Raw genomic sequence first — 19,228 nt, 5'->3', positions numbered from 1 at the left:
CATGCTGGCATAGGCTGTTCTAGCGTTCATTAATCATAAGTTAATTCTATCGGTTACATCAACACCAGCTCTTACACAGTTGCCCAATACACAAAATTTCTATCTGCTCATTCAGCAAATTTCTGGCAGTCCTTGTAAGTGGTATGCACTTGGTAGGTGCATAGCACATATCAGTCAGCTACAATGTAGGGCCAGGCACATATATGCATCGGTCCAAGTTGCCACACCTCGTTAGCTCAACATGATGAACACCGAATTCATAGAAGTAGTTACTTCAATGGCAATAAAAAAACATTTCATATGATACAGGGAATTAATTCATAGAAAGAAAGGCATAAAGTAAATTTGATCTCGCTGTTTAAGGGAGGATAAATAGTGCATACATCTATGCCATTGTGATCGATTCTGAGCCATGTCACCAAGAGTCTCCAACGATTGGTTACGTCAGTCACGCTGACGCCAACCAAGTAGTCTGCACCTACCAACTGGGTTCAGACCAGAATTTAATGTCTTCAAGCACTGGTGCCACGTTATTCCCAGTAGTGGGTCTAGAATCAAACAACGAAAATGAAGATAGTGGTCATCCTTGTCGGACATCACTTAAGGTTGCAAAATCAGATGACAGTTCGTCGTAAGCTCTGACTCGACTGGTAGTGTTCGAGTGAAGGGCCTTCACAAGGTTTATGCACTTATGAGGTACACAGACACTGCCACAGAACCTCTCGGTCTAATACTGCTTTTAAGTCGAGAAAATATCACCGTCGGACGCCGATAAGTATGCCTGTGTTCTAAGATCTGACGAATCGTGTATATGTGGTCGGTGTAACCGTGACCAGGTCTGAAGTCAGTCTGATTTTCTCGTGTTTGCAATTCATAAGTCTTTGTTAGGCGTCAAATAATTATTGAGGCTAGTATTTTAGATGCTATATTATTTAGACTAATCCCTCTATGGTTATCACAGGATGATTTTGATCCTTCTATATTGGGACAACCAATAATTGAGAGCAGTCAGATGGGTCACATCTAGTTCCCCGATTTCAGCTAAAGTATTAGTCAACCCAATCTCTAAAACTGGACCACCATCCTTAAAGACATTTGGATCAGCTGCTCTTCCTCGTTTCAGATTAGCTATAGCTTTGTGAACATCAATTAGAGTCGTTGGAACTTCTTCAATGTTCCATTCAGGCTTTTTGGGAATGGTGGGTAGTCAGAGTAGATAAATGCTAGCCGAACTGCTCCTTAAAGTGTTCCGCCCATCAGGTTGAGAGCAGATAAGTGTCGTCTTTTTCCGAGATAGTCTCACACTTGAGTTTTTAGTTCTAGTTTCTTTTATTAGTCTGAAGCTCTGTCTTTTGTTGCCTTCAGCTGCCGCCTTTTCTATCTCTTTTGCTTTAGATGCCCATCACTGCTCACGGTCGTTCCTAAGACCTTGGTTAACTTATATCTGATTCGATTTCGCTCTTCATTGCATTCAGAGCCTGATGAGATGAGTTTACGAGAATCCATCAGTACCACATACTTAGAAGAGATCCGTTGGTTTAAACCACTAATAGGTGTCACTGCTGTTTCCACAGCTGTTTGTATGTCTTACCAAGCAACATCTGGGTCAGCCTCGTTTTCAGAACTATCTAAGTGTGACCTCAGTTGTTACTGGAACCTACTTTTGGTTTTCTCATTACTCAATTCAATTCTGATGAGTCTTTTTGGTGTCGCTTTCCTGCGCCCAGTGAGGCTCAAGCAGATGTGTGTCCGTATTAGTGCATGGTCGGAGTTCGCGCAAAATGAGCAACAATCTCCTATCGACCCTCTCCAACGATGACTGATGATAATATGGTATATTTGAGTCGATCGTTGGTTTAGTGCAGAAGGTCGCCATGTTAGACGACGTTTCTCCCTATGCTTAAAATTAATGTTCGCTAAAAATAAACTGTTGCTTAAGTACAGTTACAGCAGTCGATCACCATTATCTGTTCACTGAACCGGAATACCAAAATACCCACCTAAATGTTTTTCTGTTTGGCTTAAGCTACCTACCTAGGCATTAAAGTCACCTGCTACTTGTGCTATGTCTGAACGTTCAGCTTTCTGAACTTCTTCAGAAAGCTTTCTGCAAAAGTCGTATTTAACTTCATCCGAGCTGCAGTCAGTGGAAGCGTAGTCAGAAACGATGAAAAGGCAACGACATGTGTCCCTGTTCTTTCGAGTTCTTATGGAGCCGTCAAGCCGAATAGCACATAAACGACTGTTAACGGGGATCCACTCTAACAGTGCTTGTCATGCCCTTGTACTTAATGCTATGCCTACACCTGCCAGTCCACGAGAACTAGCCATTATGTCACCAGATACACGGAGGGTGTATTCCGTCGGCTCTCCGTTTTGGTGAGATGAGGTCAAGTGAATGAGCACACTAGGATCCTGTGTGCGTGTTGCGAAGACACAGCATACATCAATGGCACAAAATTCTAGGGTTTTAGCCAAGGGGGCCTGCCGACCGATTTGACATAGGGTGCGTACGTTGAACGCTCCAATGTATAGTTTGGAGCGAGGTTTCATTAGACCTGGGACTGTGTTTTGCTCACTAGAATTGTTGGTTTTGGCGATACTTGAGGAGGAAACCAAATGAGGAATCTTAGTGTTGAAAGTCGATGTAGAGGGAATAATAGGAATTGAAGAGGGAGGTTGATTATGAAAACGGTGATCTTAAGTGCTTTCCGAGGTATGAGGGTGGTTATCACTTCTCGGTTGCACACATAGTGGGATGGTTCTAGATGTACTTGGGAAGGAAACTTAGTAGATGGTCAGTTACACGACGTTTTTGTGAGTAATTTTCGTGTTAGCTTCGTACTTGTTGAGACCTTACCGCCGGGGACGGATATCTTCTAATCTCACCACTCCTCGTAAATCTTAAAGCTTGGCTATCCTCGTACAATAAGACCCTGCCATCTACGTATTCAAGATCAAAAAGTACAGGTAACAGAAACTAATCCTCATTATCCGCTCTCGTCAGAGCTGTTTCCAGGATACCAACGACAGTAAAAGTCGAAGAAGTATGGTGAGATTGTGTAACTCCGTCCAGCTACTTTACTGAAGTGGAACATCAGAGACAAGATTGTATATGTCCTCACTCTCTCTGAGGTGTATGTCTACATAGCATTCGGGATGTTAATTAACCTCAGGTACACCATCAACACAACCCCAAGTGACGCTCCTGTCCAATGGAAACAAAGGCGGCTCAGTTATAAGGAAAACAATTTTTGGCCTACAATATGTATGGTGATGCTCTATAGTTTTAATAAGTGTAGATATGGTCGGTGCATCCGAGACCGGTAAAACTCATCTGCTATCCTTGAATCTGTTCTTCACTGGTTTCGGACGATGTGAGTGGAATGACGATAGCCAATAGTATGGATGCGATATGAAGTATATCTGTCCCCTGTAGTTGCTAGATATGTGATGTAGCCTCTTTTTAAAGATAGAAACTGGTTTGACACCATCCTAGAAATGCATAAGGTAATTCGTCAGAAACTGATAATTATTCTTCTACAGTCTAGTTCCTTGAAGCTCCTCGTAGGTGGATCAGTCATCACAGGCCATGGCGAACAAACAGTCTGGTCTATGTCATCAGTACAGCAGACCAGCTGTTTTCCTCAATGAACTCTGCCCATCATGCAGGACGTCAAAGTGTACTGCTAATTGACGTTCTTTTACACATTGCTCCACTCAAACTAGACTTGCTGCTGGAGGCTCGGATGAGTTGGAAGAGCTTATGGCAGTTGTCAGATTCAACTACTGCTTCCAAATCTTTTGGAACCTCCGACCAACAGGCTTCCAGGTCCGTAATTAGGGATCTAATTTCATCGTTGAACATTTTTCCAACTTGCTATGCTAGTCGTTAGGTAACGTCGTGTTAAATAATGGTTTAACATGAGTAATATTTGTCTTAACTGTATTCAACAAAGCTTCTCAGTCGACTTATCTGCGTGGTACCCTGAGTTTTATAATAATGCTCGGTGTTATCACTGTACACCAATAATGCTCTCGTGATCAATTTCTAGGCTTTTGTCTATGAAGTGAAATCAAAATATCGAAGGGATTTCGCTGACTTCCTGATTGAAGTAGGTTTGTAGCTTATTGATTCTCACAACTTATCTACATCAAATCTGAAATTGAATGATAGATTAACTTCATCATTTATGATTTCTTCATTCTGTTGTAATTTTCACCGGTTTAAACTCATTTGTTATTGCTTCTTAAAACATTAAGGAATGGCTGTTACCAAGCTTACATTTTTTCTGTTTACGTAGTTTGAGTCTTACAGAGTTTGAGTAGAACTATACCTTCAGATTTAAATTTAATGATCACGAAAATCATATTTTTTGACGTTATCAATAAGTGAGTGTTATAATACCCCATGGTTACATCATTTGTATGTGTATTATGATTGACTTACATGTTAGTATATTTTCAATGACGACATGTTAACGTTTCAAGAGTATGCTTTGGTATAAACGTACGAAAGGGAAGTGGAAGTCATTAAATTTGCCTTAAAATAATATTGGTGTTTGTATTTGATTATCCACCTGAAGCACACAGCAAGACAGCTCGAGATGTCAGCAAATCTCAAATAAATTATTTTATATCATAGTTGTGTCCATTAAATACATAACTGTCGTCTACTTGTACGTTTACTTAAGATATTAATATTCTTTTAACACAGTTGTTTGAATTGATGCAATGCTCATTCATATTGTTCAGAGTAACAGGTTATCTTAAATGTCTAACATTTATGAACCATTCGTATTAGGAAACCCCATGGCCAATTAAACAATGTAAACGGGTGTATGTAAAAAACTTTAAGTTATTCTTAATGCCACGCTTGAATTTGAACGATAATCTTCGAAATATATTACTGGTAAACAGTAAAAGGGATTGCAATCATTGAGCTAAACTCTTCTACCACCCGATATGTATCAATATGCAAACACTGAAGCCGGTTACTCTTAATGTATGATTTTACGTGAAGTTGGCTGAGTCAAACTTACTACTATATTTATCGCGAGTATTATTTGTCTACACAAAAAATTAAGATATTTAACGTTAATGAGTTGCTGAAAATTATCATAAAATAAGAATCTGTTATAACAGGTATAAATAAAGGATCTTGAGATGGTGGAGAAGATTTGTAGCTCAGGTTGATGATTTTGGTGGAGTTTTGTTCTCTGAGCTGGATGGTTTGGTCGTGGAGCTTTCATCGTTCTTCTGAACGACATCATCAGCACAAACTTCAGATAGAAGTGAAGTGTTTGAATTTCTCCATATGTGTCTCAAAGCTTGTTCTGTGCACTTCGACGTTGATTGGTTCTTATTGACCTTAAACCAAAACAAAGAAGTAAACAACGACAAATTTAAGGTCAATAAGAACCAATTAACGTCGAGGTGCACAGAACAAGCTTTGAGACACATATGGAGAAATTCAAACACTTCACTTCTATCTGAAGTTTGTGCTGATGATGTCGTTCAGAAGAACGATGAAAGCTCCACGACCAAACCATCCAGCTCAGAGAACAAAACTCCACCAAAGTAAAGGATCGTTGGTTATTCGATGGATCTAATTTTGGTCGTTGACGACTTATTGATTAACTGACAAGTTGTCGTTTGGATATTTTAGATGATTGTTAAAATCTTTTAATTCTGTAAGCAAATAATTAGTTCGAATACTGTAACGAATATAAGTTCCTTCAAGACTGGTATATATACCATGTTGAAAAATTCAGAAAAAAAACAAGTCCATAAGTTTCTCTCGAATGCTTCAGGTCATAAATTGGGATTTAATTTTTGTGTTTTTTCAATGAATACGGTTCTCAAACCAAGAGCTGTTTTTCTTGGACTTTGGATATCTTATATATTCCCAAATTATTACAACAAAACCGAAAATGAACTTATTTTATGTACATTTAGTTATGCTACATGACGTGATTTTTCTAATTCCCAATCATCTTATTGTTATAGCACTTTTCTACAGATCTTCAAAATTCATCTCAGTCAGATGTAGATGTGAAGCGTTATGAGTCGTTAAGAATGATGAATATTCCATGTTACATGACTGGGATTTATCATGAAACTTATCGACACTTTCGTCTAGTTAACTTGTAAAACACTCATTACAAGGATTGTTTGAAATAATACACACTACATCTTGGTGAGGTGATAAGACCATATAATTTGTGTATACCCTATTTTTACATTGTATTATAGATAATTCAATACAATATTATATGAAAATGAGTGATAAAACAACGCCAATTGTTTAATGTAAACTGTAAAAAACTTTGATGAAATCCATGAAATATTGAGGTCTGTATACGGAAATATTTCAGTGAAGAAACAACTATTTTCACGTGGATCAAGAGTTTCAATGAGGGTTATGAAAAGTACAGGTGATCCAAAGCTAAAATAACTATCGGTATAGGGTTGTGGAGATTATTAAGTTTTTGATTGAGATTATGAACTGATTAATGTTAAGCTACCATTGAAAACCTAGAAACATTGGACGGCCATTTTATCCTATTGTGGGACTCCTCAACTCCGTCTGTAGCTCTTCTAGAGTTACTGCCGGTCCCAAGCCCGGGTAAAGGAGGAGGGTTGGGCATGGGGTTAGCGTCCCCATCCCGTAGAAAACTAACTCGCTAAAAAAACGCTTACCAGAAAAAATAATTCAAACCATTTTAACTCTGCCCTGAGAGTTAGAAGGTCTTCACTTAGAAGAATTATGACGCTTCATGGTGAAAGCCGAGTTCGTTCGGAAGCCACGAGGCCGATGCCCCTTCTAACAACCAGAGCAAAAATTTTTATAGGTACATGGAACGTTAGAACAATGTGGGAAACCGGGAAGACCAGTCAACTTGCAACGGAAATGAGGAGATACAACTTAGCAGTACTGGGAATCAGCGAAACCCACTGGACCCAAGCTGGACAGAAAAGGCTAGCTACGGGAGAGATGCTGCTATACTCCGGTCACGAAGAGGAAAATGCTCCACACACTCAGGGAGTTGCTCTAATGCTGTCCAAAGTAGCACGAAATGCACTTGTAGGATGGGAATCCCACGGATCCAGAATCATCAAAGCATCATTCAAAACAAAGAAGGAGGGGATCTTAATGAATATTATCCAATGTTATGCACCCACCAATGGTAGCAACGACGACATTAAAGATCAATTCTACGAGCGGCTGCAGTCAATCATAGAGAAATGCTCAAGAAAGGACCTCACCATTCTGATGGGAGATCTAAATGCCAAGGTCGGAATAGACAACACTGGATATGAAGATATTATGGGACGACATGGACTGGGAGAGAGGAACGAAAATGGAGAAAGATTTGCAAATTTGTGTGCATTCAACAAATTAGTCATAGGAGGCACAATATTTCCACACAAACGTATACACAAGGCTACATGGATCTCACCGGACCACACTACAGAGAACCAGATAGACCATATTTGCATCAAAAAAATTCCGAAGGACAATGGAAGATGTGAGAACCAGGAGAGGTGCTGACGTAGCTTCAGATCACCACCTAGTTGTAGCCAATTTAAAACTGAAGCTAAAAAAGAACTGGACAAGTAGACAAACAGCAATACAAAGGTTCAATACAGCCTTCCTTCGAGATACTGACAAACTCAATGAATTCAAGATAGCTCTCAACAACAGATTCCAAGCCTTTCAAGATCTACTGAAGGAAGAAGAAACTACCATGGAGGACAACTGGAAAGGCATCAAAGAAACATTGACTTCAACGTGTCAAGAGGTTCTGGGCCTAAAGAAACACCATCATAAGGAATGGATCTCTATAGAAACACTGGACAAGATCAAAGAAAGGAAGAACAAGAAGACAGCAATTAACAACAGCCAAACACGAGCAGAGAAAGTCCAAGCACAAGCTGAATACATAGAAGCAAACAAGCAAGTGAAGAGGAGCATTAGAGCCGACAGGAAGAAATACGTGGAAGAATTAGCAACGACGGCAGAAAAAGCTGCTAGAGAAGGAAATATGAAACAGCTTCACAATACAACGAAGAAAGTAGCAGGGAAATACAGTAAACCAGAGAGACCGGTCAAAGACAAAGAAGGCAAGCCAATCACCGAAATTCAACAACAGCGTAACAGATGGGTAGAATACTTCGAGGAACTCCTGAATAGGCCGGCTCCAATGAATCCACCAGACATCGAAGCAGCACACATAGATCTTCCTATAGATGTCAATCCACCAACTACGGAAGAAATTAGAATGGCCGTCAGACAAATCAAGAACGGGAAAGCAGCAGGACCCGACAACATACCAGCTGAAGCACTGAAATCAGACATCGAAACAACCACAAGCATGCTGTATCTTCTATTCAAAAAGATTTGGGAGGAGGAACAAGTGCCGATGGACTGGAAAGAAGGACACCTCGTCAAGATTCCAAAGAAAGGAGATCTGAGCAAATGTGAAAACTACAGAGGCATTACACTACTGTCAATACCAAGGAAAGTCTTTAACAGAGTGTTGCTGAACCGGATGAAGGATGCAGTAGACGCCCAACTTCGAGATCAACAAGCTGGATTCCGTAAGGATCGGTCGTGCACAGACCAAATTGCAACACTACGGATCATCGTCGAACAATCAGTTGAGTGGAACTCATCACTATACATCAACTTCATTGATTATGAAAAGGCATTCGACAGTGTAGATAGGAGGACATTATGGAAACTTCTTCGACACTACGGAGTTCCTGAGAAGATTGTCAATATTATCCGGAACTCATACGACGGACTACAGTGCAAAGTAGTGCATGGAGGACAGCTGACAGATGCATTCCAAGTAAGGACCGGAGTCAGACAAGGCTGTTTACTCTCTCCCTTCCTCTTTCTTCTGGTGGTCGACTGGATTATGAAGACCTCGACATCTGAAGGAAAACACGGAATACAATGGACAGCTCAGAATCAATTAGACGATTTGGACTTCGCAGATGACCTAGCCCTCCTATCACGTACACACGAACAGATGCAGATAAAGACAGCCAGTGTAGCAGCAGTCTCTGCATCAGTAGGCCTCAGCATACACAAGGGGAAAACTAAGGTCCTCAAATTCAAAGCGGAGAACAGCAATCCAATCACATTTGATGGCGAAACTCTGGAAGATGTAGAATCCTTCACATATCTGGGAAGCATCGTCGATAGACATGGAGGATCAGATGCAGACGTAAAGGCGAGGATTGGCAAAGCAAGGGCCGCATTCCTACAATTGAAGAACATATGGAACTCAAAACAACTTTCAACCAATATCAAAGTGAGAATCTTCAATACGAACGTCAAGGCAATTCTACTGTATGGAGCTGAAACTTGGAGAACTACAACAACCACAATCAAGAAGGTGCAAGTATTTATATATGGTTGTCTACGCAAGATACTCAACATCCATTGGCCGGATACCATCAGCAATAGCCTTCTGTGGGAGAGAACAAACCAACTTCCAGCTGAAAAGGAAATTAGGAAAAGACGATGGAAATGGATAGGACATACATTACGCAAATCGTCAAACTGCATCACGAGGCAAGCTCTAACTTGGAATCCTGAAGGGAAGCGGAAAAGAGGAAGGCCAAAGAACACGTTACGTCGGATAATAGAAGCAGATATGAAAAGGATGAATTACAACTGGAAGGAGCTGGAAAGGATTGCCCAGGACAGGGTTGGATGGAGAATGCTGGTGAGCGACCTATGCTCCTTCACGAGGAGTAACAGGTGTAAGTAAAGTAAGTAAGTGGGACTCCTCAACATTGTGCATCCACAATCCCGCAAGTGGGGTCTAAACTCAGGGCCTTCAGTCTCGCGCGCGAACGCTTAACCTCTAGATTTTCAATGATGGTCTAACATCAATTACTTCATGATCTCAATCAAAAACCTGATAATCTTCACAACCCTATACTGACAATTACCATTTGCTCACTAGTGACTAGCTTCGTGAGGGAATTCTCAGAGTTCTAGTGAGAAGCCGTGACCAGTAGAGCTAGTCCGTGTCGAGTTAATTTCAGTCCAGCAAAAGTTGAATCAAAATATGACTAGGGATATCTATAAAAGCAAAATCTATAAAGATATTTTTTGGCTAATAATGTTTAATTTCATCGAATTATATGGAGTTGTTTAAACTTGTAAGTAGTACATTGTGTTAGTTGAAAACAACAAAAATATTATTACACCTAACTGTATTCGAATACTTAATGCCAGTTCACAATTGATTGATCACTGGGTGGTGATCGATGTCACGCGGGTCTAGTCCTTATTAGTGCAGATCGAATGCTATCGATCATGTTGCAATGTGGCCACCAGTCTAGGTGACTCGATATTGCGGGCACTATGAGTTGAGATTTAGATGGTGGTTGGAGATAGTCAACAGGAAACCCTGTACTCGGGTTTCGTGCTACTTGACACTCGTCAGCAAGCATTCGATCTGCACTAATAAGGACTAGACAAGCATGACATTGATCACCACCCAGTGATCAATCAATTGTGATTACATCTCAGTCCTACAGGAGGTTAGTCACGACTCGGATAGCTCAGTGGTAACGTTCCTGACTGTGAAGCTGGGTGACACGAGATCGAATCGGCCAGGGAGCACCAGTTCCCTCAAGATTACAGGTACACCTTGCTGACGAGTGTCAAGTAGCACGAAACCCGAGTCCAGGGTTTCCTGTTGACTATCTCCAATCACCATTTAATGCCAGTTCTTTATGAGAAAGTGTAATAATTATTAATGTACAAATCAAGACTTCTCAAACTAGATAGCCTCATATAAGAAATCTTAAAATATTTTTTACCTGTTATTGAAGAGATATAAACACTAAATACATAGATTTATATCTGTAGAAGTAAATCATAGATAATTGTTGATTTCCAAAATTCGCTTAGATTCCTGTTTTGAATGACAGTTCTGAAAGTATCTAAACATAAAACAAGGATTAGTTAATCAATATTTAATCGATTCTAGTGTTATTCTTTTTTTTTAAATTCTGTACTGACATTGACTTGTTTTTCTTGAATAGAATGTACTTGAGTATATATCGGTGATTTCTGTTATATCCCGACGAGAATAATGAATGATAACTGTTGGAATCTATTTCTGGACTATTACTATACATATATTTTTATTGTATAGTTGTTAAGTAACTGAAATATTCATATTCATGTTCCTCTTATTATAAGCTTTATTTTGACCTGCAGGCTATTATAATGCGATTTACCATTCTTGAGTTATGCTCAATTTATCAATTACTACCTCCCACATTCACAGCCATATTTGGTTAGTTCTTGTACAAGTGTTATTACCCATTTATGGTACGATGTGGTTTGTTTTGTCTGGATATAAACACAGTATATTTGAAATATATGATTCATATCGTAGAGGCTGAGATTGGTGTTCTGGACTTAATAAGCAGGACTAGGCGGGAAAAAGGACCGGTAAAGACTCTAGACTGCTCGTACGTGTTTTATACATCATTGGTCCGGTTGACAAATCACTGTTCTCTATTAATTAATAGTTGAAATCATAAAACGATTAAAGCTAGACCACCATGTAAAACCTGGAACTACTGGAAGGCCGTTTCATCCTAGTATAGGACTCCTAGGCAATAATGACAGACGGTGGCTCAATATCGTGGATGGGTTGAAGTTAGACACTAAGAGCACTGGATGCCGTCTCGGAGTTAAGCGTTCGCCCTCGGGACCTAAGCTTCTAGGTTCGAGTCCCGCATGTGAGGTCGTGGGTGTGCACTGCTAAGGAGTCTTAGTCTTGTTAAATATTAACTCTTTACAGTTATAGGCCAGGTGTTGTTTTCTAATATCCACTGCGATAACATAAGAATAGCGAGAAGAATCAATTGTATTTGTTATTAATTCATATATTATATATACAAACCTATTCCTACTATCATATTCATCCACTTGTTCAGATTAACATGTCTATAAGGTAATTTTTATTGACAGGATTCACTGTTTGTACTATTTGTAATAATGATGTCGAATTAGTAGTCATGGTTATACTTTAATAATAATGAGAAATATATGAACCTAATGAAAAGTGGAATTGTAATAGTATTAGATTTGCATTTAAATTACGAGGTAGATCTAATGTCCATCTTGAATAAATAAAGTCTACAGAACTATCGAAATGAAATAATCAAATAAACATACAAATAATTACATGTATGTAAAAATATACATAATTATGAGTCAATTAAATAACCAATAGAATGAAAGTGACACATTTGATTGTCACATGATAATCTGGTTTGATATGGAGTTCAAGGTCCTATGGTTAAGTTGTACTTGTGATTGTACCGAAATATGACGCTTCTAAGAGATTGCTTTAAATAAATCCGTACCTTCAAAGGTTCTATCTACTCGAAGCAGAAGTAAGAGATAAAAAATTCGTTTTAGTTTTCTGGTTTTCAATGGTACTCAAAGTATTAGAGAATGATGATAAATCAGTTGATGAGGTTGTGAAACTACATCGACTCAAATAGTTGGTGCACAGATTACTACAGTACGCGATTCTGACTATTTGCTGAAGACGGATGGAAGAGAATTATGGGCGGCCAAACCAAAATGTGGTATCAGTGCTTGAAGTCACTAACGCCTTGTATGAGCCATATTGGTAGATGCAGACTACTTGGTTGGCGTCAGCGTGACTATCGTAACCAATGGTTGGAGAATCTTGGTAACATGACTCAAAATCGATCACAATGGCGTAGGTATATACATTCATTGTCTCCCCTTAAACTATGAGATTAAAATTACTTAATACCTTTCTTTCTGCAAAATAATTCCCCGTATCATATCCTCATATGAAATGTATTTTTACTACCATTGAATTCAGTACTTCGGTGAGACTATAATTTATGGACAACCTTTGAGTGACTTTGAAAAGACCTTAAGAATGTCCATACATATACTACGGCCAAATCAGGGTTATAGTTAGGGTTAAGAATTAAATTTAAGGTTTTCATCACAAACTGACATCAATTCTAATGTCAAAAGTTTATTTAACCAAATGAATGAATAAATTTTGTGCCAAAATTCAAGTCTTGTTATCTTATACCTGATTGGTTCGTCTATAAATTTTATTCTATATTATAGTTTACATTTAAGTAATAATGAAAACATACATTCATAGATTATTAATTATTAACTGACTATTTTAATTACTTACTTACTTACGCCTGTTACTCCTCGTGAAGGAACATAGGCCGCTCACCAGTATTCGCCATCCAACCCTGTCCTGGGCAACCCTTTCCAGCTCCTTCCAGTTGTTATTCATCCTTTTCATATCTGCTTCTATTATCCGACGCAATGTGTTCTTTGGCCTTCCTCTTTTTCGCTTCCCTTCAGGATTCCAAGTTAGAGCTTGCCTCGTGATGCAGTTTGACGATTTGCATAGTGTATGTCCTATCCATTTCCATTGTCTTTTCCTAATTTCTTCTTCATCTGGAAGCTGGTTTGTCCTCACAGAAGGATGTTGCTGATGGCATCCAGCCAATGAATATTGAGTATCTTGCGTAGACAACCATATATAAATACTTGCACCTTCTTGATTGTGGTTGTTGTAGTTCTCCAAGTTTCAGCTCCATACAGTAGAACTGCCTTGACGTTCGTATTGAAGATTTTCATTTTAATATTGGTTGAAAGTTGTTTTGAGTTCCATATGCCCTTCAATTGTAGGAATGCGGCCCTTGCTTTGCCAATCCTCGCCTTTACGTCTGCATCTGATCCTCCTTGTTCATCGATTATACTTCCCAGGTATGTGAAGGACTATACATCTTCCAGAGTTTCGCCATCAAGTGTGATTGGATTGCTGTTCTCCGCTTTGAATTTGAGGACCTTAGTTTTCCCCTTGTGTATGCTGAGGCCTACTGATGCAGAGACTGCTGCTTCCCTGGCTGTCTTTATCTGCATTTGTTCATGTGCATGCGATAGGAGGGCTAGGTCATCTGCGAAGTCCAAATCGTCTAATTGATTCTGAGCTGTCCATTGTATTCCGTGTTTTCCTTCAGATGTCGAGGTCTTCATAATCCAGTCGACCGCTAGAAGAAAGAGGAAGGGAGAGAGTAAACAGCCTTGTCTGACTCCGGTCCTTACTTAGAGACTATTTTAATACAGTTAGGAAATTAGTTAGGATAGTGTAATATGAATTAATTTGGGTTTTCGTCGATTTTCATCAGTTGCTTAAAACTATAATTGTCTAACATAATATAAACTAGCTAACACTTATGACTGGAAAAATTGAAATGACAGTGGTTACTAGGATAAATATAGTCAACTATCTACCTAATTGAATTCAATCTTCAATGATAAACCAAGAAGTTTATTAAATAATTTCTCAAGTAAGAACAAATTTACAATGAATAACTACATGGAAATAAAGAATTATTGAAGATTAAATTATATGTTAACCAAGTATACCATTTCAGTCAGTCAGCTACAACATAGGCCCACGCACATATATCCATCGGTCCAAGTTGCCATACCGCATTAGCACAACAAGATGAACACTGGACTCATAGAAGTGGTTAAGTCAACGGTAGTAATATATAAAAAAAGATTGCATATAAGGATATAATACAGGAAGAAAGATTTAATACGTAGAAAGAAAGATATAAAGCAATTTTAATCTCTTAATTTAAGGAAATAGAGAGATTGTATACACGTACGCCATTGTGGTCGATTCTCAAACATGTCACACAGAGTCTCCAGCCATTTAGTTACGATAGTCACGCAGACCCCAACCAAGTAGTCTGCATCTACCGACATGGCTCATACCAGAAGTTAATGACTTCAAGGACTGATGCCATGTTTTGGTTTGTCTGCCCGTAACTTTCTTCCAGCCATCTCCAACACCAGTTAGCATTGCGCGTCGTGTTAATCGGTGTTCAGACATACGCAACACGTGGCCCGACCATCTCAGTCGATGAAAATTTACAACCTCATCAACTGATTTCCTATCATCCCCTAATGCCCTGCATCTAACTTCACTATGCCATTTAATGATAAGATAATTATAAATATATCATATTCCTAAAGTTATTAAGAATATCATTAATTGAAGTCTAATTTTAAATGCTAAAATTTCATGTAATAGTCATTTAATTGGAGATAGGATGTTTTGAAGCTTTCTGGAAGTATATACACAAGGTTATGTTTTAAAAAAATTCAACTCTTAATAAGTTACTGTTTAGATGGTCGCACAATTTCGTGGATTGGTTGATTTTAGACATTAACACCGTTGGATGCCGGCCAACTCAGTAGTCTAGAGGTTGAGCGTTTGCACGCGAGACTGAATAACCTGGCTTCGAAGCCCGTTCTCGGTATCGTGAATGCGCACTGTTGAGGCGTCCCACAATAGAACGAAACAACCGTCCAGTACTTCCAGGTTTCCAACGGTAATCTTACATCCGTTGTTTCATGATCTTAATCAAAAACTCAATAGCTTTCTATTGTAAATGAAGTGGATTCATGATGTAACTTGATCATTAATCAGTAACATTAGTGGGTGATATCAACTCTATTCTTATTGAATGAATGAAAAAAAATCCACACCCTTCATAATATCTCATTTTAATTAAGGGAAAACTTTCTAAGAGCTAATCACTAATAAGCTTATGATGATTATAAGAACTTGATGTTTATGAAAATTATCCAATTTATATCATAGACTAACTTTATCTGAACAACCATTGAAAACACAGCTTACTTACTTATTTACGTCTGTTACTCCCAATGGAGCATAGGCCACCGACCAGCATTTTCTAACCCGCTCTGTCCTGGGCCTTCCTTCCACTTGGGGCTACTACCGGTCCCAAACCCAGATAAAGGAGGAGAGTTGGGTATGGGGTCAGCGACCCATTCCCGTAGACAATTAACTCGCTAAAAATAAGCCAACCAGAAAAAAATAATTCAAATCACTTAAAATCTGCCCTGGGAGTTAGAAGGTCTTCATTTAGAAGAGTTATGACGCCTCATGGTGAAATCCGGGTTCCTTAGGAAGTCACGAGGCTGATGCCCCTTTTGCTAACCAGAGCAACAATTAATTTAGGTACATGATATGCTCATACAATGTGGGAGACCAGGAGAGTCTTCCAAATTGCTGCAGGAATGAAAAGATACAACCTGGAGGTGCTTGGAATCAGTGAAACACATTAGATGCACATTGGACAATCACCATTGATTGATCACTGGGTGGTGATCGATGTCATGCGGGTCTAGTCCTTATTAGTGCAGATCGAATGCTATCGATCATGTTGCAATGTGGCCACCAGTCTAGGTGACTCGATATTGCGGGCACTATGAGTTGAGATTTAGATGGTGGTTGGAGATAGTCAACAGGAAACCCTGTACTCGGGTTTCGTGCTACTTGACACTCGTCAGCAAGGTGTACCTGTAATCTTGAGGGAACTGGTGCTCCCTGGCCGATTCGATCTCGTGTCACCCAGCTTCACAGTCAGAGACATTACCACTGAGCTATCCGAGCCGCGACTGACCTCCTGCAGATTGGACAACAACGACTAGCTTCAGGGGAGCTGTTGAAAACAGAGCAGTAAACAATAAATAAACAAACAAATCGCCATGTGAAATGGTAGAAGAAAATCGATGATATGATAAAAAATTGTCATCCAGGTATTTACTAAAAAGGCAAACTGAACGAAGAAACACTTTTTTACAAGATATTTGATCATAATTCCAAGATGTTTAAAGAAATCAAGCTTTAATTGTTAACTTATTGGTTAAATGAATGAATTGATCGGATTTATATTATGGTGTATCATACTTTTGGAATGATTTCTAGTTTGATATAAAATCCCATTTATATACACATTTTATCATGTCGTCACTATGTATATAATTCTATATCATACAATATAATATGAAGGGATCAACATTTATCTGAAATTTGTTTAAATAACTCGACTAATGATTAGAAAAACAAAATAACTATCCATACACACTGAGATCATGAATTTATTGATGTTAGACTACCACTGAAAACCTGGAAGTACTGGATGACCATTTCGTCCTGATATGGGACTCCTCAACAGTGTGTATTCTCCATTACGCTCATGGGATTCGATTCATTATCTCAACGTCGACAACCCTATACTGATAATTACCATGTGCTCACTAGTGATTAACTTCATGGGGGAATTTTCGGAATTCTAATAAGAAGCCGTGACTAGTTGAGCTAATCCATGTCAGATAGAAACAGGTATCTATCTCAGTACAATAGAAGATGGTCGCACAATTTCGTGGATTGGTTAAAGTTAGACACTAGTATCCTTGAATGCCGGCTCAATGGTCTATAGGTTAAACGTTCACGTGCGTGACCTAAGTTCCTAGGTTCGAGTCCTGCATTTGGGGTCGTGGATGTACACTACTGAGGAATCCTATACTAGGATGAAATGACCATCCACCGACGTCAGGTTTTCAATGATAGTCTAACATCAATCGATTCATGATCTCAATCAATAATGTAACAATCTTTACAACCCCATACTGTTTATACATACTGTCAATTCTTTAGTTCATTTAATAAAATAAAGCGTGTATAATAATTAATAATTTTTTTTTAATAATCAATACAATTATTATTGACATAATCTTATGATTCGTTTATTCACTTACTCATTAATAGAAAATGTAATCTGTGATAAATTCAATAATAAATTATTCTTCTCGATACTTATTTATTGATTATTATTATTATTATTTAGATTATATATATCTATCTGTATATATACGATTACTGATCGATCAAGTTCATTCAGAATTCAGAATAAAAACAACATGATATCGATTACAATTCATTGAGCAATTAGTTCTTCAATATTATTGATTTCAGACCTTAAGTCATATTGATTAATTGATTGATTGATTGATTGATTGATTGATTGATTGATTGATTAGAAAGAATCAGGATGAAACATTTTTTCTTCCATGTTGGTAAATGACCATATAGAAGTAACTTAGAACAGTTGTCGGTGAATGATGGAAAATTGAATTCTAAAGACTTAAGGTATTGGTAGCTTTTATTATAGATTGATATCAACCGGTGTATCTTTAAACACTGGGGAGTTATTTTTTTTCATACTCAGTATGGAATGTCTTAGTTGTGTACAAACATCAATCTATCATGGTGTAAATCCAGGATCTTCTAGTTTAAAGGGATAAATTCTAACCTTTAAATCATTGAGTTGCAATTCAACAGACCACAACTCTAACTCCAGCCAATTCACGATATTTTTTGATACTCACTGGTGAATGATTACTTCAGTTTTTATTTTTTTTAAATCCACTACTCACAACTTTTAATTTGAACTTCTAGAAGTTTTGTTCGTAAGTATATAATTATTGATTGGTTGAATGATTTGTGAGAATATCGTAGTACTTTACAGAGTTAGATCATATTACAATTGATTGATCACTGGGTGGTGATCGATGTCATGCGGGTCTAGTCCTTATTAGTGCAGATCGAATGCTATCGATCATGTTGCAATGTGGCCACCAGTCTAGGTGACTCGACACTGCGGGCAATATATATTGAGACCAGATGGTGGTTGGAGATAGTCGACAGGAAACCCTGAACCCGGGTTTTGTGCTACTTGGCACTCGTCACTGCACTAATAAGGACTAGACACGCACGACATTGATCGCCACTCAGTGATCAATCAATTTTGATTACATCTCAGTCCTATAGGAGGTCGATCGTGACTCAGATAGCTCAGTGGTAACGTCTCTGACTGTGAAGCTGGGTGACACGAGATCGAATCGGCCAGGGAGCACCAGTTCCCTCAAGATTACAGGTACACCTTGCTGACGAGTGTCAAGTAGCACGAAACCTTGGTTCAGGGTTTCCTGTCGACTACCTCCAACCACCATCTGATCTCAAGAGTTAGATCATTTACTTCTTATGTAAATAAGTTACACACTCTTATTGTCTTTCATATTATTATGAACTTTTCCTGTCGGTACAATCTATATAACTAATAAATATCATTTGACGGGGGTAGAGCAACTAAATTGTGCTAAGATAGTGAAGATTTGGAGCTCGAGAGGATGGTTATGGTGGAGTAAGGTTCTATGAGTTCGGCGGTGTAATCGTGAAACATTTACTGTTCTTTTAAGCAACATCAGTACCTTAATTGTAAG

The sequence above is a fragment of the Schistosoma haematobium genome, chromosome ZW (genome assembly GCF_000699445.3).
Source record: "Schistosoma haematobium chromosome ZW, whole genome shotgun sequence".
In the NCBI taxonomy this organism is placed as follows: Eukaryota; Metazoa; Platyhelminthes; class Trematoda; order Strigeidida; family Schistosomatidae; genus Schistosoma; species Schistosoma haematobium.
The sequence above is the reverse complement of the archived record's forward strand: the minus strand, read 5'-3'. Positions refer to the sequence as shown.